Source organism: Oryctolagus cuniculus, chromosome 10 (assembly GCF_964237555.1).
Source record: "Oryctolagus cuniculus chromosome 10, mOryCun1.1, whole genome shotgun sequence".
In the NCBI taxonomy this organism is placed as follows: domain Eukaryota; kingdom Metazoa; phylum Chordata; class Mammalia; order Lagomorpha; family Leporidae; genus Oryctolagus; species Oryctolagus cuniculus.
Genome location: NC_091441.1, coordinates 109,148,178 through 109,170,463, shown reverse-complemented (window position 1 = coordinate 109,170,463; position 22,286 = coordinate 109,148,178). Strand labels below are relative to the sequence as shown.

Sequence of the window (22,286 nt, the reverse complement as noted above, 5' to 3'; positions counted from 1 at the left end):
CAATGGCCAAGGAGCCTCGGAATTAAAGGATCCAGCAACGGGAGGGCAGTGTGTGCAGCTGATTCTCAGACGGCTCCACAGAAAACGCTTCTACTTTTACTCTTTCCCATATTTCTCTTGGATTGAACTTAATTCAAAATACATGTTGCAAACAAGATGCACAAATCCTACCACTCTTATAAAACAAATTACGTGCAACTTGAAAGCTACAGTTAGATGTAATTGTATTTCTAAGTCAATGTCAATGAGACATAATTTCAAACAATGAACCCAGTGAAGTTTCCTCATTTGACATATTTTAGGAAACAGCCCTAAAGCAACCACCCCAATCGAACACCAAAGAACCCTGGTCCAAAGCCTCGTGCTCCTATGTAGGCACAGCCTCTTCTTCCTTGCCCTCTGATCTGTTTTCAGGTTCCATGGTTTTCTCGCCATTTATATAAACAGCACTGGACAGTCTGTGTGGCTGTAGACAGCTTTTATGTGAGACCTGTTGCATAGCATCGCCCGTGTTGCTCCTGTATTGTGTATTTATTAGTTGCATGCTGCTGCATCAGTGTGTCACGGTTTGCTTATCCATTCAGCAGCTGGTGGACATCTAGGAGTCCTTAGTTTTGATTGCTGGGGAGGGAGGATTATAGGTTTTGTTGGTTTGCTGTTAAGCAGAAAACGTGTATGAATGCTTACATGTAATTGCTTTTGACTGAATACGCGTTTTTATTGCAAATGGATGAAGACCAAATGTGGGACTGTGGGGTTGTATGGTAGATTCACCTGCACTTTCATAAGAAATACTCCCCTTCTCCAGTGGCTACACAATTATGTACTCCCAGAAGGAATGAGTAACAATTCCTGTTGCTCTGTATTTTCACCAACACTTATTTTCAATATAGCTGAAATTCCAGCCTTGTGGTATATTATTTACATACATTAAAATGCACCTTTTTTGGAAGCCATTTAGGTTTGGCAACTGCATATTCATGGGAGCACCATCAAAACCTGTAATATCAGTGATCTCCATCACCACAATGAACTCCTCTCTGTGCCCACATAGCCAGGGCCTCTCCCCACCAGCTCCTGGTGACCACTGACTTCTTATGTTCCTACAGACTTCCTTCTCTCAAAGCCACAGAGTCAGAATAACACACACTTGGCCTTTATCAAACAGCTTCGCTTGTGCAGAATCATCGATTTAGATTCACCCACGTGGTTGTATGCATCTGTATTTCATCCCTTACTACCGCAGGGTAGGATGCCCTGGAGAAATCCACCAGTTCATTAGCTCCTTTACCAGCAGGTGGACATTCGCATTGTTCCCAATCTTCAGCCATTAAAAGGTGCTCCTAAGCATGCGAGATTTCCATGTGAACCTAAGTTTTTACTTCTCCCGTGTATGAGGGGCCCGGTGTCACGGGCTAAGTGACTGCGCACCAGAACCTATGTACAGCTCCTACAGCTCCCCACACATTCTCCCAGCTTCATGCTTACCTCTCAAACACAGAGACCACACTTTCTAGCTGTGTTTCAACACCCTTGCTTGCTCACGTTTCCAAGCTATGCCTGGGTCATTTCCTGCTGAGTGATGTTCCTCGTGTCCACAGGCCACCTGCTCCTCTGACTGGAGGTTGCACACTGGATATTCCATGTTACAGCCTGGACACAGCTTTGCACCTCTGAAGCTGTTTTCCAGGGCTCAGTTCCTTTCACACAGTTTAATTAGTGTTGAGTCTTGCCTGGAAGCCCTGTCAGGGCAGATTCAATATAGCCTTCCATTAAGGGCTAATGCATCCCAACTACTAAAGTCACCAACTTCTGAGGACTACCCAACCCCCACACACCAAGAGGCCTTTCCTACCGGTTATGGGAACAGATACCGCCCTGGCTCAGGAGCAGCTCTGGGCGCGCTTCACTGTCTACCCCCAAAGGGGTCTGGGCCTGGCCTTTCATGCCAGCCAAGAGACCTTCACCAAGGGGGTCTGGGCCTGGCCTTTCATGCCAGCCAAGAGACCTTCACCAAGCACCAAGAATGCTCTGTGCTATTCTGTCTTCCCTGGTGTTCTAACCCTGCACATTCCTTACGTTTTCATTTATTTGTTTTTGAGAGGCAGAGAAACAGAGAAACAAACAGGCTGATCTCCCAAGCATTGGAACCACTGGGGCCAGGCTGAAATTGGCAGACTGGAGCTCAATCCAGGTTTCTCACATGGGTGGCAGGGGTCCAAGTTCGTGACTATCATCTGCCCTCTCTCAGGGCACAAAGTAACAAGAAACTGGAATCAGAAGCAGAGCCTGGACTCAACCCCAGGCACTCTGATGTGGATACGGCATCCCAGGCTGGGGCTTAACTGGCCCACCAAACCATCCTCGCCCATTCCTGCCTCCTCGCCTGTCCTCTCCATCCCACCCCCTGTGCTGGTGCTTGGAAACTGCCTGCAGCCAACAGGACTCACCTCACTTTTCCCCTTCTCCTGGGTAACACATTCCGTGTCCACTGTTGTCCAACGATGTTTACTACTTGTATTCTGAAATAATTTCAACCTAAGAGAAAAAGGCAAAGCAGAGAAGTGCAAGTTTTCCTTGGAGCCCTCTGAGGATAACGAACAGCAGGAGCCAGCTGCTGTCAGAGCCATGGGCAGTCAGAAGCTGGGAGCAGATGCCCACCACTGGCCACACACGGGGGAAGGAACCCAAGAGGTCTACAGGAACAGGAAGCATCTGCGGGGTTCCCTAACCTCTCCCTCTTGTGGGGAGCAACCGGACTAGACTAAGTTACTGGAATTAAGACTTATTCTATGCATCTGCTCTCCCACAATATGGCGATGGGAGAGAAGTAAACAGCTTCCGCACAGCTGCCTCCAGTTCAACCAATTAACTGTAGGACTTGCTCCTGATTGGAGAGCAGCGTACTCGGCGTGTGGGCAGCCGAGTTGGGATTGGCAGAGGAGGACTATAAAGGAGGAGAGAGACGGCATGCACCGGGAACATCTATGGGGAACATCTAAGGGAACCCGTGCAGCCCCCCAGAGAGCCGGCCGGCGGTGTGCCGCTCCCCTGCGGAAGTGGGGAATGTGGCCAGGGGGAACTGCCCTTCCACGGAGGTGGAAGGGATAGTAGCCAACCCGGGAAGAACCAGCAGCAAACCCGGGGAGGGCCGAGCAGACGAAAGAACAGCGCAGGGTCCTGTGTTGCTCCTCCACGAAGAGGGGGAGCGACATAATGGTGCCGTGACTCGGATAGGAAACTTAGGAGGGAAGAAACGGGAAGAAGTGGGAAAATACCGGAGAGAGAGACTAGCAAAGAGCCTAGGTGCCGGAAGAAGCTATTGAAAGCCTAGGCAGAGACTCGGATATGGACTGTGGGAAAGAAGTTAGGATTTAAAGTGAAAGCAAGAAGAAACTTAGACTCAGATACGGACTGCAGATTGAAAGCGAAAGTGAAACCTGGAGGAGGCTTGGACTTGGATACGGACTGTGGGGAGAAGCCAGGAGAAATGAGAGGAATATTGTTGGAAGAAAACTTAAGGAAACATACCGGGTAGAGAAAAATGTTAGGGAGGATGAAGCCGCGAGTGCAGGCCGAGGCGGAGATATAAGCCACCTTGGAATTCTTCAAGTCACCCCGGGGAGCAAGAGGCGAAGATCTGGAACCAGAGGCAGAGACGTGGGCCGCCAGGATTCGCCAGGTTAGTCCGGGGAACTTGGACTGAATGCCGGTGGTGGCGGAAACATTCGCGGAAGCCGCCGCGTGCAGAGAGAGCACGGGGCGTTGGCGCAAGGCCGTGGTGCGGGCGCGAAGTGCATGGAGACCGCGGAGCGTGCGCGCAGAGCCGGGAACCCGCCGGCGGGGCGCCGCCGGGAAACCGCGGGGATAAGAGAAGCTGCGGGAAGTTTAGAAGCAAAGTGAGAGAAATAGGAATGCTGGAAGATAGAAGTAAAATGGGAGAAATAGGAATGCCCGGAGATAGAGAAATAGAGAAATAGAAAGGCCTCCCTACAACACTGCAATGTGAGAGCTTGGATTCGGTCTGCCTGATTAAGTGAGGCGATGAGCACCTGGGCAGCTAGCAGCTTATGCGCCGCAGGTCACCGAAGACAGGCACGAATTAACATCAGTAAGGCTTCCCCACAATACAATAATGAGAAAGCTTGGATTCGGTCTGCCTAATTAAGGCGGTAAGCGCCAGCAAGCAGCTCGACCAGAGTATGAGCTGCAGGTCACCGAAGATAGGCACGAACCAACACTAATAAGTCTCCCCCACAAAAAGGCAATGAGAAGGCTTGGATTCGGTTTGCCTGATAGGTTTTGTAAGCCCCTGCGGGCAGAGCAGAGCATGCGCTGCAGGGCACCGAACACAGGCACGCATCAGCGCCTAAAAACCTCCTCACAATGGCGAAGAGAGGACCCGGATTCGGTTTTCCTGATTGATAGGACTTGTAAGAGCCTGTGGCAACTCTAGCAAGTAGAGCAGAGTGTGTGCCGCGGGACACCGAAGACAGGCGCGTATCAACGCCAAAAATAAAAAGAAAGGGGGATCTGTGGGGAGCAACCGGACTAGACTAAGTTACTGGAATTAAGACTTATTCTATGCATCTGCTCTCCCACAATATGGCGATGGGAGAGAAGTAAACAGCTTCCGCACAGCTGCCTCCAGTTCAACCAATTAACTGTAGGACTTGCTCCTGATTGGAGAGCAGCGTACTCGGCGTGTGGGCAGCCGAGTTGGGATTGGCAGAGGAGGACTATAAAGGAGGAGAGAGACGGCATGCACCGGGAACATCTATGGGGAACATCTAAGGGAACCCGTGCAGCCCCCCAGAGAGCCGGCCGGCGGTGTGCCGCTCCCCTGCGGAAGTGGGGAATGTGGCCAGGGGGAACTGCCCTTCCACGGAGGTGGAAGGGATAGTAGCCAACCCGGGAAGAACCAGCAGCAAACCCGGGGAGGGCCGAGCAGACGAAAGAACAGCGCAGGGTCCTGTGTTGCTCCTCCACGAAGAGGGGGAGCGACACCTCTCCTCAAGCTCCTACGGGCCCCCCCCACACCCCTACCCAGCCATCCCCAGTTTAGATCATAGAGCAAGCTGCAGAAATCCAAGGCAGGGAGCCCGAAATCTGCACCAGTGCCCAGGGCTGCAGATGGGGGATGGCACGTCAGCTGACTTCCTGTTGCCGCTCTGTGTCCGGCAGGGACCGTGACTGCAGTGACTGGAACTCTGCATAGTCTGAAGCAGCACACTGCGTTCCAACTTCTCATCACAAAGGGTTCTCTTGGCTAACTTCAAGACCTCAAGGGTGGCATTTGGTGGCCATGCTACTGGGATTACAGCAGAGAACTTGGACTCTGAACTCTAAATGCTTCTCTAAGAAGCGAGAGGTAGATAAAAGCAAAACAAGAGGCAAATCCAACACCCAGATTCACCATCACCAAAGTCAGGCTGCACCGAGCACGTCTCTCACAGAGCGCTCCAGCCAGGCTGGAACACCCAGCACAGCCTTGAGAAAAACAAAACCACAAGATGCTACATCACCCCCCAGATCCAAGTGCCAGAGAGCTGTGATTCCTGCAGGACACACCTGGGGAGAGACGCCCCCACCCCATGGGGCCCCATGCCCACCTACTCACCCCACCTCACAGGCAAAGACAGTGAACAGCATGGGGACACCTGCAGTCTTCACTCAGTAAACCCAAGTCCAGGTGGCTCATGAACTTGAGCTTCACTGGGACCCATATGACCCACAAACGCTCTTGACTTTGTGGACAGAGGTGGAAGTGCCTTCTCCGCTACTGTGATCCCACTGTGAAATCCCCACCTGGACCCAAGGTCAATCACGACCCAGCAGGCAACCTCTCGGATCTCTGGACTTGCTCTAGTGTGCACCTCACAACTCAGCCTGTGTCAGCATTTGAAATAACGCACTCACCGTGATTCATCCACCCCACCTGGACTGCAGACTCTCTTATGGTGGAGACAGTCTGCTCATTTGTATCCCACACATATATTCTCTGTAACTGCCTACTTCACTTGGGAGATGTATGATAAAGACCCAAAGATACAATAAAGATTGCTAATCACATGCTCAATTGTATCAAAGAATTAATATTTCTTTAAATTTGGAACTAAATTGACATGACTATAAAAGGGATGGAATGCAAACAATATCTTTATTTAAAAATCACTAAACAGAAATAGCAAATTTTTAAAACTCATTTCATTCTTTATTGAGAGTCAGAGAATGAGATGGACAGACAAGGCTCCTTCTGTCGGTTCCCTCCCTAACAGCCCACAACGGCCAAGAATGGGAGGCAGACAGATTCGGGAGCGAGGATCTCAACTCATGTCCCCACGTGGGTGGCAGGACAAGCACTTGGGCCATCACTGCTCCTCCCGGGTCTGCCCTGGCAGGAAGCTGCAGTCAGGAATCCAACAGAGGTCGCCATCTTGATCTCCAGACCTAACACCCTCTCCACAAATGTATATATATTTTTAATCTTAAGAGCAACATGGCAATTCTGAAAATGTATGTTAAACTACTGAAGTGTTTACTCAAGAGAAAGGAACACACATGTCCACAGACAGAGGTGCTCTCAAATGTCTACAGAAGCAGGAGGAGGGAACGCCCTAAGTTCATGGAAAAATAAACGGTAACTTCAAAAAAACTGAAATCCATGCATTTTTTGTAACATGCATTTTCCATGAACTTTTTGAAGATCTCCCATATCCATAAGATACTCGATCTGTAAACATGCACATGTCCATCAGTGGGTGCCCTGATGGAGAGACTGCACGGTAGCCAGCACCACAGAGAAACTATTAACCACAAGGACACACAACACACATGCGTCTCCAAAACGCAGGATGCTAAGAGGAGGAAACCAGACACAGAACAGTCAACAGGCATGGTTCCCTCTGTGTGAAGTTCTAGACCAGGCAAAACGAGTCTGCAGTGACAGAGATCAGTGAGCACCTTGGCCAACGTCAGGAGGGCTGACCGCACAGGGGCCCACAGCAGCCTTGAGGCGGAGCGGTGGCACACGCAAGCCTCCCTTCTGACTGTGGTTGTGGCGACATGACTGTGACATGACTGTGTGTATTTGTCAAAAGGCATCATGTTGCAAAATGCATCGTGCATTTGGCTACAAGCACATTACGCCCAAGTAAGGCTGATTTTCTGAAATGCTAACTTAGGCAGAGAGAAGAGTCTGTTGTCCCAGCTGCTTGCAGACCTACCAAGTCTAGGGACTGCATGCTGTCACGAGTGCAACGTACCTGGGCAAAGAAAGCCCGCACCCCCGTCAGCAGGGCTGGCTGCTTCCGCAAGGACGCCGAGCTTCACAAAGCTCCGAGTTACGTGACAGACGTGCAGTGAGGGCTCCTGACGCGGAAGCGAAGGACGCCATCTCTATTTTCTGAGAACCTTAGGGCCCGAGGAGCCCCTGGGGAAATGGCGGCTTCACCTCGTGTGGACCTCATTGTGGTTGCAGTTTCATTTGGAAGAGGAAAGAGAGACCCCCTGTGGCAACCTGCATGTGTGCCAGGAACACATCAGAGTCCAGAGAAACTGGGGACAAGCCACTCACCCAGAGAAGAAAAATGCAGTTTCACGCACAGGGGTGCCGGGGCCCACAGAGAGCTTAGTTCACTTTGGCAAAGATGAAACGAGAAGCCACTTCAGGATATAACCCTGAGAGACACTTATCACATGGCATTTCGAAGAGAAGCTCTTTAGGGACAGGCATTGCGGAACAGCAGGTTAGGACACTGCCTGTGATGCCAGCATCCGATATGAGCGCCAGTTCAAGTCCTGGCTACTCCACTTCTGATCCGGCTCCCTGTTAATGTGCCTGGGAAGACAGTGTTCAGATGCCTCAAGAGCTTGGGCCCCTGCCACCCATGTGGGAGACCAGAAGGAATTCCAGGCTCCTGGTTTCCACTTGGCTCAGCCCCAGCTCCTGCAACCATTTGAGCAGAGAACCAGCAGATGGAAGATCTATCTTTTCCTCTCTGTCATTCCGACTTTTAAATAAATAAATAATCTTTGTAAAAACAACAACAACAACAAAAAAAAAACAAACCTGTTTGGCTCCCAAACAAAACAGGAAATGGAGAAGAAAGGCAGTGTCTACTGGCTACTGCTTAGAGCGGCCCGTGCTGCCAGAACAAATGCCGGAGACCGGGGCCTAAGCAGCACTCACTGCCCCTAGCCTGGAGCTGGAAGGCTGGGATCAGAGGCCAGCGAGCCGGGTGCTGGGAGGCCCCTCTCCCAGGCTTGCCGATGGCAGTCTTCCTGCTGTCGTCCACAGAAGGCAGCAGTCTGCTATCTCTCTTCTGCCCCCAGGACCTCCCGTAAGTTGAATTAGCTCCCAAAGGCTCCCCCTAACACCATCATGTCAGTGCTAAGGCGTCAGCTTATGAATTCCGGGTATGCGGAGACTCCAAAAAAATTAAGCCCGTCACCATCGTTGTGTTTTGCAACAGGCGGCAGCAATGGGGAAGGAAAGCATTCATTAAGTACAACTGGCAGGACGCAGGGAACTGACTGTGCTAGGGAGCAGAGAATAAGCTAAGCGTTAAACAGATGCCTAAGTTTCCAAACGCAGGCGTGATGAAAAGAGAATGAACAAACTCAGATGAATACGCAACCTAATTATTCCAAGGAAACAGAATTAACCTGACCTAACATGTAAGAAACACCTTACAGAAAGACCCAGACTCATGCTGCTCATCATGTCACCCCAGAAACAAATGTTGACGTCAGCAGTAGTAAGTGTTCTCGGTCTCGGACTACCGATGACAGCACTGGGCTTTTTTACCTTCATTATTTTACTTCCAATTTCACAAGTATCTGTGGCACGGACATGATCATCCTCATCTTACACGAGTTAACAGAGGCACAGAACAATTAATTATGGACGGCTGACAATACTAACATTCACCAAGGTCCAGTTCTCTCATCAGGGCACAAAGAGGATGACGATCCCAAGGGCTTGCAGGGGGACAAGGTGACATGCTCCGGCCGATGGAACGTGAGTGGAAGTGAAGTGCTGCTCCGAGAGCCTGTGTGCTATTCCCTACTCCCTCGCCCTCCGCCCAGCTAAACAAGGAGGCCAGGTACGGAGGGAGAGAAGGTCCCTCTGGGGGGCACTCACACGGGACCCCTCAGTGATGTCAATGACAATCTGGGTCCCCACCCGCTGACGCTCGCTGGACATGGAACGTGAACACCACACAGAATACTGCTGGGGGAGGGCACTGAGACCCGGGTGCTCCTCAGCGCAGCAAAAGCCAGCTTCCTCCGACTCACACTCACGCACAGAAGGGGAGATGGCCGAGTGGGTCCTGGAGAGCAGGTCCTTCAGCCGTGACGGTTGTTTACCAAAGAGGGGACTGTCCAGAAACCCGGGAGTCTGTCATCAGGTTGCAGACCTGCCAGCGGGGATGAGCACGAGGGGAAGGTGAAGCACCGCAGAGCTGTGCTGTATGGCCGGCTCCCCTCGCAGGACGGCCTCTTTCCCCGCACTCCTGCCCACCCTGCGCCCGCCTCTGGGTGTAAAATCACCCGAGACAAGTGAGTGTGTGGAGAGCGCGATCACCCCCATCACTCACCCGGGGCTGGGTCGGTGCGGGAAGCCTGGTCAGCAGAGGACCACCGGGCCAGACGCACAGCTGGCACTCCACAAAGCTGAGCTGTGTCACAGAAAGGTTCGACCGTGGCTACGAGATGCCATACTTGGAAAAACACATCTTATCACTTGGAACTAAAACCTAAGTGTTGGTGTGGACGTTTTTCTTTAATCTTTATTTGTTACATGATATATTTGGGCTTTGTCTGACTTATTTCATGCACTTTTGTATTTAAATTAAGTTACACTGACTTTCAACAAATCAGCTTCCAGTGAATCTGCTGTGGCAAACTGTCGTCTGAAGAATTCATCTGCAGAGGGGCCGAGGGGCACAAGTGCAGCTGGGGGAGGGACCCGCCAGTCGGCCGCAGCCAACCCCGAGTCCATCAGTGAGCTGACTACGGAACTCTAAACCAGCTTCCCAGGCAACGAACAGTTCACTGTCTGAATCTTCATTCCTGCAAACTTATCCTCAAGAACCTTTACCTCCAGAGTCAAGTGCTTACAGAGAAGCCCAGCATCTGCCTGCTCCTCCATCGAGAAAACCCAGAGCTGCTCCACGGCAAGCAAGCGCATGAGCGCGCGTCAACAAGCAGAACAGTGGGAACGCAGAGGAGGCCAGCACAGCCAAAGGAGCCAGGCAACCCTGCGGCTCGGAGTGTGTCCTGGGCCCCAGGGAAGGAGTGAGCAGGAAGCCGCAGCAGAGCCCATCCGCACGAGCCGCACGTGGCCATCCTTGCTGGGCAGCAGCCACCACAGGCCAGCGGCTCAGGAAGGAGAATGCCATAGAAACCCCGTGGTGTCTTGGCTTCAGAGAGGGAACTCGTGTTGTCCCCTCCCCCCACCCCCAGAACACAGGCTACAGCACCATCTCCAGAGGGCACTCGCTGTCACAAGCCTGCTGTGCCAGGGACACACAGGGGCCCCAAGGGCATTCCCTGCAAGGCAGGATGGGCTCCACGGGCTGACAGCAGGCAGCAGGCGGGGGACCGACCCCTGCACCCTGGCACACACAGAGCTCTGTACCTCAGGGACAGAGGAAGCAGGGCAGCTGGGAGAGGCAGCCCCTAGGGCCCTGGAAGTGGGGGGCCTGACCTCTCTGGGGCTCATCCTCCCCACTGCCTCCCCTTTCCCGACCACTGGAAACCACAACGGGATTCAGTCAGGTTCCTGTGCCCCCACCAACTCTGCCTACAGAGGCTCAGAGGTCCCTGAACACAGGGGATGGGTCTGACAAGATGATCTGAGTGCAGCAACGCGTTTGTCCACAACTCTACACTGCATACCCCTGGGAAGGTGAAGATGCCCAGAGGCCCACCCTCCCTCTGGGCAACGAATCCCAACACAGCACAAGGAAGGGCTGACGGTCTAAGCTCTAAACCAGTCAGCTCCAGCCCCTTCTGATGTGGACAGGTAGGCAGCTCGTGAATGAGAAGCTGAGGTCTCCCAAAGCCCCACCCTTTCCCGGTGTGCCACCTGGAAATACCCAAGACTGCAGGCGTGGCACACCCATTCCCTACCCAGCACCAGACACCCTGACACTTCTTCCTAGAGATCACCATGTGTGTTGCAGACCCACCCAGAACTCCACCTCTTTGAATATTCAATTAGTTCTTTTTGTTAAGATTTATTTTTATTTTATTTGAAAGGCAGAGAGGGAAGGGGAGGAGAAGAAGGGGGAGGCAGAGGAAGGGAGAGGGGAGGGGATGGGAAGGGGAAAAGCAGAGGGGAGGAGAAGGAGGAGAGGGGGACGGAGGAGGGGAGAGAGAGAAGGAGAGAGAGGGACAGAGAGATAACAAGCGCTCCCATCAGCTGGTTCATTCCCTAAATGGTTGCAATGGCCAGGGCTGAGCCAGGGCCAAGCCAGGAGCCAGGAGCTTCCTCCAGGTCTCCCATCTGAGAGCAGGGATCCAAGCACTTGGGCCATTTCCACTGCTTTCCTGGGTACATTAGCAGGGAGCTGGATCATAAGTGGAGCAGCTGGGATTCAAACCAGTGCCCATACGAGATGTTGGCACTGCAGGTGGAGGCTTAACCTGTTATGCCATGGCATCAGCCTCTGAATATTCAATTAGGGCAGCACACCTTCCTCGTGACGACAGACTGCCCACACCGACATCTGCGTGTGCACTATTCCACTCAATAAATCCTGCTCTCCTGCACACCTCTACATCTCCTCCTCGAACTCTTCTCTTGCATGGAGACAGGCACTTGCAAGAAGTCCAGCTAGGGGCGGCTCCTCCCCCACAACATAAACGGTGAGCCAGCAAGGAGGACGGGGCAGGAAATGGAACTCACCTGGACGTGGATAGCTGAGTTTATGCCAGCTCCTGCCTGTCTTCAACACAAGGTTTTTGTCCCTCTTGATTCCCAGCCCACTTAATTTTGTTTCTTCTCTTTCTCCTACCCCTGCTTCTGCAGGCCGTGGCAATGCTCTGTTTTAATTAGAATTGGACTTCCTTGTTCTACCCAGTTCCAAGTCAGCGCCTGGCCAGCAGAGGTGAGACAGCACGTGGAACTGAGGCTGGGTGAATGACAGGAAGTAGGGGAAGAACCACACTGGGGAGAAGAAGAGGAGAGCTCCCTGGGCAGCCAACACTCCCCCCAGCCTCTCATACCTCCATGCCCCCAACACTTAGCACAGTGGGGTCAACCAGCACCCATTCCACACCCCTGGATGCAGAAGCACTGCAGGGCCCCCAGGGACTGAATGCCTAATGTGCCAAATGGGTAGGCACAGCAAGACATGCCAGAGCCACCCAGACTTCCCTAGAAGTGGCCCGGCTTGCCTCCAGAGATGCCACCATCACCACTGGACCCCGACATGGGCTCACGGCCCCGACTTCCTGCTGACAGGGCCATTATCTCATCGGCCTCTCTTCTTCAGTCTTCTCCTGGTGAGGAACAGGAGCCAGGGAGGGCAGAGGAGCCACGCAGGGCAGGAAGGGGCTACAGGGGCGGCCCCAGGCATCTGTGAACTCTGCACCCGGCTTCTGGAAGTGGGCCCAGCCATCCTATTTCCAGATATGGCTTCCAGGACCACAGGGGCAGGCATAGGCATCCAGCTTCCACAGCCACAGGGGCCAGCCCAGGTACCCAGAGGCTATGAGATCTGGCTCCTGCCACTGCAGAGGGCTTTGTTTCCCCCTTTTCAACTGTAGTTGAGTCACATGAGCACATTCAAGCTAGTCTCACTTCTCTCACTTACACCTTTAAACTTCCCTATGATTGGTAACCTTCAGAAACGGGTAAAACGCACAACTGGCTAAACCTGGGGTGCCGGGCAGGCTGCCTGCATCGTGCTGAGGCGCTACAGCTCGGTCTGAAATCCCCTGGGAGCACCATCACTCATGGAAGGTGCACCTGTGGCTGCCTGGAGCACAGAGAGTCAAACTCGTGATCTGAGCCAGGACCTGGGTCAGGGTGCTGGGTCCGAATCCATGCCCAAGGGCCCCTGGGGTATGAACGGAGGGCTGGGATGCCAGCTCGACCTCACAGAGCCATGCCTTCCCTGATTTTTCCTTTTTTTTTTCTCTCTCTCTGTCACAAAGAGGCTTTTTTCAGCTACAAGTAACTCTCCATCCATTCTAATGGGCTCACCCCTATGCAGAAATTAGGAAACTCTTGGATTAGATGCTGTGAGTTTTTTTTATTTATTTATTTGACAGGTTGAGTTATAGACAGTGAGAAAAAGAGAAAGGTCTTCCTTCCATTGGTTCACCCCCCAAATGGCCGCTACGGCCCGTGTACTGTGCCAATCCGAAGCCAGGAGCCAGGTGCTTCCTCCTGGTCTCCCATGTGGGTGCAGGGCCCAAGCACTGGGGCCATTCTCCACTGCACTCCCGGGCCACAGCAGAGAGCTGGACTGGAAGAGGAGCAATCGGGACTAGAACCCGGTGCCCATATGGGATGCCGGCATTGCAGGCGGAGGATTAACCAGGTGAGCCACAGCACCGGCCCCAAAAGTTTATTTTTTTAACAATACTGCCTGGCTACAATATGAACTAGAGAATGGAGAAAGCTGGCCACCAACAGGACTCTCAGTTTTGACACTTTCTTCCAACCTGACCTCTTCTCTAAGAGGCAACAAAACGGTCATCTTTGTTCCTTCAATAACAAAGTGGAAAAACAGCACATTTTGATTTTGTAACCAGCACTGAGACTTGACCGAACCAATGAGCTCTTACAGGACACGGAGAAAAAGAGTGCCAGCCCACTCCGTCCTTGAGCCTTCCACAGGTGCAGCACCGCAGGTTAAGGTGAGACTCAACACCAGCATCCCACATGTGTGCCGGTTCAAGTCTGGGCTGCTCCACTTCCAATCCAGCTCCACGCTAGTGTTCCTGGGAAGACAGTGGATGATGGCCCAAGTACTTGGGTCCCTGGGTGGAGTTCCAGGCTCCTGGCTTCGGCCTGGCCCCACCCTGGCCGTTGCAGCCATTTGGGGAGTGAACCAGTTGATTAAAGACCTCTCTCTTTGCGTAGCTCTGCCTTTCAGATAAATAAACAAACTGCAAGTGATCTTCCCCCTGCTTGGCAGTAAAGGGCCCTCTGCTGTGAGGCATCTTCGGAGGCGCCTTCCCAGCCCCAGTGTACCATGGGTCACCACCTTTTGGTCACAGCTGACGGGACCACAGGGAGTCAGGTGACCCAACTGAGCCCATCAGTTTTCTCCCAAAAGCTGGGCCCCCAGGACAGGCTATGCCACTCGGCTGTGCAAGGGGACCTCTGTGGAAATGCAGATTTGGCAGCCAAGGACCCCATTATGCGGACAGTTGGGACGGCCCCTGTGCAAGTGAAAGCAAATGCAGTGAACGCAGAGAGACGGTGACCTCATGGCTCCAGCCCGGGCGACATCCCTGCGCTGGTGGAGACAGAGGACCCCACATGTGCCCGGAGCAGCTCTGAAGCACAGCCCACGTCCACGGGCTGGAGGCGGGAGCCAGCCGAGGAGGCTCTGCGAGTGTATGCGGACGCCCTCCTGATTCTGAGGGATGCGTGTGGCGGAATTCAAGCCTCGCTGAGCGCCCCTCCCCTCAGACTCTCCAAGGCCCGCTCCTCCAAACTCTCCTGCCACACTTGCAGCCCGCCATCTGCCACGTGTGCCGCACAGCTCGCGCCCATTCATGCTAAGAGCTTGCTGTGCCTTTGCTCGCTGGCTCCGCCTGCTAACTCCAGTGACCTACGACTGAGCGAGGTACAGCCAGCACGAGCGCGCTCACCCAGCAGATAATCCTGTCTGTGGCCGACACCACCCTGAGGGCTCATTACGCCACCCCTAACAGACAGCGTCCTCAGCTGTCATCTATTTACGGAAATACACACCCTTGGTCACGATGAGGCTTCGTAGAGCCGCACACTGCTCCATGATTTCAGGAGGCTCTTGCCAAGACAAGCAGTACAGTCCCGAGAGCAGCAGCGTGAGGGGGTTCTGTCACTGTGTGGAAGCCATCGTGTGTACGCCACAAATCAGCATGCTTCCACAGCCCTAGGGGACATGCTCTCACGGGACCACCCTGGGACATGCCATCCGTCACGGACCCGAATGGCACTGTGGGCGCCTGACTCAACCTCCACTTTTCCCACCCAGCTGACAACGTCAATCCTTACGAGACTGTGAGTGCTATGTTCGTGTCTGATTGTGTGTAACATTCTCCAACAGTTATCGTTCCCCTCCTTGACATAAGAACTGAGGCAAAAGCACTTGAAAGAGGTGCTCTCATTATCTCTGGTTTCCTGGAGGTCATACAGTCTTTCTAATATCCTGAGATGCGCAAGGTGTCCACTCTGCCACGACCAGGAAAGCATCGCACACACAGGTGCGTGCTCAGGTGCGCTGGCTGAGACCCCCTGCTCAGAGCTGGCTGGCGGCTGGGAGCTTCCAGGAGCACCGAGCTCGCCAAGGTGCCCCACGGACTGAGAACTGGGGGAGCACCAAGAATCCTGGAGCAGCTGCTTATTTGAACCCCGGGCCGGCCAGGGCTGAGGGAGCTGAGCCCTCACTCAGTGGGTGTGGCAGGGAGGCCAGAGCGCTGTGCAGTGACCTGCTCCCTCCCGGTCTCGGTGCCTTCCTCCGCGCAAGACACACAGCCGTTTAGCTCGTGTAGACACAACCCATTTGCCCAGTTAAATATGACACAGTCCCCGGCTGGGCCTCTGGGAAAGCAACAGTGATGGTGTGAGTAACTGGAGACCTGGACTGTGTTCTCAGCCCCGATTTTAGGCCTGGTCCAGCCCCAGCCATTGCAGTCTAGGCCAGGATAGGACAGTATCGATCCATCCATCACTCGCTCGCTCTCTCTGCACACGCATTCTCCCTTCCTTTCTTCCCTCTGAAATAAACAAACACTACATCTTCTCTCACAGCTTCATCAGGTCATCAGCTACAGGTCCCCTGGCAAGCAGCTAAGGCTCAGCAACTGCGACCCAGCTCTACAGGTTTGCTCTGCTGCGGCCCAGGCAGGTACCAAATTCACAGGCTCTCTGACAGTTAACAGTACAAACACTCACTCACCAGAATACACTTACCCGGAAGCACTCAGAGGTGGAAGGAGAAACGAGGAACCTAGAACTTCACACCCAGCCCAAGGTCTCCTGAGGTTCTGCACACGGGGATCTCTCTGGCAACACCTTGGAAGGAAGCAGCCCAATCAGAAAAGCAAGTCCACGAGACGCCACAGAGCTAAGAGGGCCAGGGCAGCCTGAGAACACCGCCTTCCTGGGGTTGCTCTTGGCCAAACACTAAGAAGCAACACTATGCACAGTGTAGTCACCACGTGAAGACAGGTTCAGGTCACTGTGCAGATGGCAAAGACACACCCCCTAGGGATGGCGTTGTACGACTAACCAGTAGCCTCCAAAACAGCCCTGGAAAGGTGAGGTCAGCCCCCGGGCTGGGACAGCTCAAGTACAAGTCTACCCCAACGTCAAGTTCTAGCAGGTGAAGGACGTCTCTGTCACTTTCATGCAGGGATTCAACCACGTGGCTCACCCTCCTGTCTCGGCCTTGCCATAGACAAAGGGGCCTGAGAGCACAGCAGGCATCCCATAGCGGGCATCCCATATGTGCACGAGTTCAAGTCCTGGCTGCTCCACGTTCCATCCAGCTCCCTGCGAATGCGCTGGGAAAGCAGAGGCAGATGGCCCAAGTGCTTCGGCCCCTGCACCCACATGGGAGACCCGGGAGAGGCTCCTGGCTCTGGGCTGACACAGCTGGAGTGGGAGTGAACTAGCAGGTGAGAGCTCTTTGTCTCTCCAACTCTTCCAAATAAATACATTTTCCCCAAAAATTCAATTAAGTTAGAGTATTTAACACAATCATTGTTATTTAACATTAGAGAGAGAGAGAGAGAGAGAGAGACGGCAGTAACCTATGCTGGCTCACTCCAGGAGAGGGTGACAGACACATGAGCCACCGCCCCAGAGCCCAGCTGAGGCCAGCGGCCTAGCAGAGCCCTGGCTGTGGTCACCGGGTGTGCGGCTGCTTGGCTGTGACCCCAGAGAGTTTGTGGCCCCAGCTGCTGCCTGCGCCTTGACACACAGTGTGTGCGTCAGCAGGTCTGAGGCGACGTCTACTGATCAAGGCACAGGAGCCCACGCCTCCCCTCTCCCTGGCCTCCGCCTCTGTGCAAAGCAGACGGAGCCTCGCCGGCTCCTCAGGGTGCTGAGGACGCTGTGTGCCACCCAGGGCCACAGCGGGGTCACCAACGACTGCTGATTCTTCTTAAGGTGCGGTTGTTAGAGAAGTAGAGACAAAGAGCGCTCTCAGCAGCGTGCCCAGCCCGCAAATGCCCTCAAAGAGCCCAGACTCAGCCAGGGGTCCAGAACTCAACCCATGGCCTCCACGGGGCCGTAGGAGCCCCACAGCCTGAGCCATCTCAGCTGCTGCCCAGGCTCTCAAGACAGGAACCAGGGCCAGGACCCCAGGGGCTCGGCTACGGACAGCGGACAGCGGCCTCTGGCCTCAACCACCAGGCCCAGTGGCCACAGAAGCAGCCGCTTCTCTCTGACCTTGCTCCTGGGCGTCACTGGGGGAGGGGAACGCTGGGCCTCTGCACCCAAACCACTGGGGAATGTCACTAGCGCACCCCCTTGTTGCAGAGTGTGGGCACTGCGCCCCGGCACCTACCCAGCGCACAGGGAGGCCAGCGAGGCCGGGAGAGTCCAGGGGCTGATGGGGGACCCTTCAGTCAGTCGCAGGTGTAGGCAGAGGCCCAGCTTAGGGCTCGCTGCTGTCCGGGTGCTCGGAGTCTCCCTCCTGGGCCCTGGCCCTGGCCCGCACGTCCTCCTCCAGGTCACACTGGGGCACGCCGGCCCTGGAGGACCCCGTCTCTCTGTTGTCCTCTGTCCCAGGTGCACAGGGACCTGCTGGCCCTCCGGGCTGGGAGACAATGACAGCCGTCACCAGCCCTGCTCCCACGAGGTAGGCCCCTCTCCCAGGGACGCCCACCTTCTCCTCCCTGCCTCCCCTCCTCCTGCCCCTTCCCTGGCCCGGGCCACCGCTCTGCCTGGCACACGGGGGTTCCCGTGCAGTTAGGGAACCCCGGGGTGCAGGGACTGCCAGAGCAGGGCTGGCGGTGTCGGGAGAAGGAGCCGCCAGCTCCTCCTGCAACCCGGGTCCGTGTCCGCGTGCCCGCGACGCCCGGCCAGATGGGCGCCGGTCCCGGGAGGCACCGGAGGCGGAGGGCGGGCGGCCAGGCCAGGGTGCGGGCGGCTGGGCCAGGGTGGCCACCACGCGTCTGCTGTCCGGGGGAGGCAGAGCAGGCCAGGGCCGGGCACCAGCAAGCGCCGGGCGAGGCCGGGGCCGGGCAGGGCAGGGCCTGGGCGCTGGTCAGCAGTGGCGGAGCCTGGGCAGGCGGAGAAGGGAATGGGTCCTGGGTCCCTGGTCAGGCAGGACACCGGGATGCGACGGGCGGGTTTCTGGTGTCTACACTACCTGCTGCTGGCTGAGCCGGGCGGCCGCGAGCCTCGAGCTCTGCCTCAGGGCCGCACTACCACGCGCTTCAGGGCGGCGACCGCGTGAAGAGCGTCCGTTGACGTTGACGCAGTCGCAGTGAGGCCCAGGGGGCCCTGGGCGGCCATTTAACAGGGAGGATAGGCGGGACTTCCGCAGGGGGCGGGACTTCCTCTCAGAGCCTGAGCGAGTAATGGGGGTTGTCAAACAGCCCCTCCAAAAAACGAAGCCGGTTGCTCTCCGATCGGCGTGCGTTCATTCATTCAAGCTGCATTCATTCTCTCAGGCGCTGGTGCCCCACGCCTGATCCCTGTCGCGGCAGGGCCAGAGGAGGTCGCCAGCCCACTTGCCCTCCTTTACGTGCCAGGTACCCCGCTCTGCACCTCAGCGCCCACAGCCTCCCTTACGGACTTCCCACCCAGAACTCTGTTCAGACAGCTGCAGCTCCAACTCCGCATGAGGAGAGCGGCTCAGGGGAGGAAGCCATCGGCCTGGGGTCGCCAGCGAGAGTGCGGCCCTGCTGCTGAGCGCCCGGCGGGGCCTGGGCTCCCAGGACCCATGTGCGGGGCCGCCCGCAGCCGTGACCGGAGCCACAGATCGGGCCTTGCTGGGCAGTGAACGCCAGAGAAGGCCTGCCGGGCAGGGGGCCAAGCCGTGACGCCGCGCGGGAAGGGAAGAGCGTTGGTGGGGCCCCGCACACAGCCCCTGGGCACCGGGCCCCGCGACCACGACCACTGGCCAGTGCGTTTCCGCTGAGCCTGGGAGCTGAGGCTGCACCCTGTCCCCCGGGGCAGCACAGGTGCACGTCCGCGCAGCGCAGCCTTCGTCCCACAGAGCCCCGCGTGCTGCCCTGCCCTTAAGGTCACGGCCTTGTCCGTGTGCTGACCCTCTGCCCCAGTCTGCCACCAGGGCCCTGCTCTGGGTGGGGCGTTGGGCTCTGCATCTTCTGCAGAGTCGAACTTTGTCTGCAGACAGCGTAAGGACCTTCCCCCAGGAAGGGCACTTTCTTCCATGTTCTAGAGTTTGTGTCTTTTGTGTGCTGCAGCTGTGTCAGTGCTGGTGCACCTGCAGCAGCCCCAGGCAGCAGTCCCTGCCCACAACCCTGGCCCACCCTCGCCCTGGCTGGGTGGGGTGGGGTGGGGAGTGTGTAGGGGCGAGGGCGGTTCCTGTTGGTTGGGAGCAGCCATGGCTCACTGCCTGCCAGCTTCCACATGGGCAGCGCAGGCCAGCCACCTCCGCCATGCTGGGGGCCATAACCACACCTCTCGCGAGGCACACAGCACAGGCACAGCAAGGCCGCCTCCTCCTACTACTAAGATGGCGTCCTCTCACCCCAGGGAATTGTTCAAGTGCTGGTGCCATCCCTTCCTGGGGCTCATCTTCTCCATGGTGAAAAGTCGTGTACCCGACCGCTCCTGGGGCAGAGCTGCTGGACCGACACTGGATCTCTCACATGAGGGACCCCAGAAGGCGGAGCATGGCAGCAGGGCTCGGGGACTGGCCTTGCGGGGGGCTTGCACTTGGGGCAGGACCATGGGTGTTGGCAATGCATGACTCACAGGGGCGCCCCAGCCGATCAGGCCACGCCCACTGCAGCCCGGGACCGTGCAGCAGCTGTGCAGCAGGCATGTGGCGTGGGATGCACTGTCCTGAGTGCCCTGGAAGGTGTAGGAGAGAGGGAACAAGAGCAAAGCGGCTCTCCCGATCGCCCGAAAAGGAGCCTGCCCTTTCTTCCAGTCACGGGGCAATGTTGCCTGGGTCAGCCGTCCGTGGACTGCAGAGAATTCCACGCGAGACTCACAGTGGGAGCCGAGGGGCACGGGAGTCGTCAGCCAGGGGACAGGCAAGCCCTGGGAGGCTGGGACGTGACCCTGGTGGGGCGACCCCTGCGGGACCCCAGTTCCTGATTCTGTGGTCCTCCTGCCTCCCAGCCACCCCCGCCCTTGGGTCACCAGCTCCGTCACTGGCCTCCATCACAGCTTTTTCTCCTGTGTCCAGCTGCTCCCAGGCTTCTGTGCCTGGGTGTCCATGGGTCTCTCAAAGCTGAATGCGTCCCAGGTCCCATGCCGACTCCTGCTCCTGAAGACACTGCGGGTGGAGGGAGACGTTGGCTCTGGCCCTGGAACCCGGATGTGTGGCCTGTCCTCACCCCCACCCCTGCTCTGCACCCTCCATGCCATTTCCCTGCTGGGGTGGGGGCCTGGGCACCCCCCTTCCCTCCCCAGCCATGGCAGCTCGCACTGACCACCCCTTCCCACAGCCCGTGAGGTGTGGATACTTTTACACATGGGGCCACACAGGTGGAGGTCTCAAGAGAATGACAAGCAGAATTCCAGAGCCAAGGTCATACACGGGCTCCTAGAGCAGCCGGGACACAGGACCAGGGAGGCTGGCAAGAGCTGCAGCCCCTCCCCACCATGCCCCCCTGCGCCCTGTGTCTCCAAGCCCCCGCCTCCCCACTGACAGTTCATGATGACCGTTCACTTGTTCACTCACTCACATGCTTGGTTCCTATGGGTGCCAGGACCTGGCTCAGTGATGAGTCACCCTTGCGAGACCCAACTAGAGGTCATCTCCTCTGGGAAGCCCTTCCGGATACACAGTCCCCTCCCCCCACAAACCCCCTATAGCTTCAGCGGGGCCCTTCCCAAATGCAGGGAGCACACTTGGGTCACAGCCTGTGAGCTGTGTGAGCGTGCTGGGCCAGACACAGGCAGGGGCTCTGAAAATGTACTGAACAGTTAAATGAGCAAGCCCAGCCACATGGGGTCAAGTTCACCAAAGTGCCTCAAATGGGCACCCTGGGGTCCCTTGCAAGACCCAAGCGACCTTGGCTCACCCTTGCCACATGAATGCCATGAAAGCGTGGTGACTCGGCTGGGCATTGAGTTTGGGCATAAACACTGCAAGGGGTGCCAGGACTGCCCCTCAGTGGTGACCACTTCCGGGGCGGGGGCCACCTGTGGTGTCTGAGCAGAGGAGTACACGGAGCAGCATGGCAGCCCGGGAGTGAGCAGTCGGTTCTGTGGCTGGGTCTCGTGCTAGGACGACAGTGGGAGATGGAGGCAGAGGGAGGCCCAGCTGCCTGGGCCTGGCAGGGTAGGAGGAGGCGAGTTGGGGCTTCCCCTCTCCCCTCTGTCATCCTCCCCTCCTGCCTCCACATGGAGCCACATGGAGCCACATGGCGCAGGCTGCACAGCACCCGCAGGCCTTCGCACAGGGGCTCCGACACCAAGAACAGCTCCCCCTCCTTGTCAGCTGGCAGGGCCCTCGCCCCACACAGACTCTGCTCCTCTGGGGAGGTTGCTCCTGGCCCTGCCCGTCCACTGCGCAGCATCTGCCTCAGCAGATAGGAATGCGAGGACGGCCATTCTCCTGGAGAGATGTCGTGCTCTTTGCGGACAATTTCAGAGGCCAGCAGCCCTGGCTCTGGGGCCTCTAGGGGACCGTGGGCAAGTTCCTTAACCCATCAGAGGCCCTGGATTCCCCTGGAAATGGGCTAAGGGTGGCCACCTCACATCCATGCTGGACTAGATGACACCAGATGTGTGTGTTGGGCAGGTGCTGGCCCTCAGGTGCTGTGAGATGCTGCAGCTGTCCCTGGGGACCTGGAATGCCACCCCCAGTTTGGCCGGGCTGTGGGCTTTCTGTGTGCAGAAATATGAAGAGGGGAACACGTGCAGAGGGTGAGGGGCAGCAGTGGAGGACACATGG

General features: G+C 56.2%; 1 protein-coding gene across 3 annotated transcripts in view; it reads right to left on the bottom strand.

Moving 5' to 3' along the window:
• The window catches only part of LOC103349190 (serine/threonine-protein kinase MARK2), a 94,283-nt gene that overhangs the window by 39,190 nt on the left and 32,807 nt on the right, over positions 1-22,286 (bottom strand). For 2 of the 3 annotated variants that reach the window (XM_070049996.1, XM_070049995.1), the window contains exons 6-9: positions 18,555-20,660; positions 17,748-17,999; positions 16,148-16,249; positions 2,451-2,538 (exon numbers count right to left, since the gene is read on the bottom strand). The gene's annotated coding sequence lies outside the window, so the exon portion shown is untranslated. The remainder of the gene's footprint in view (positions 1-2,450; positions 2,539-16,147; positions 16,250-17,747; positions 18,000-18,554; positions 20,661-22,286) is intronic. The other variant, XM_070049997.1, reaches the window with a different exon arrangement.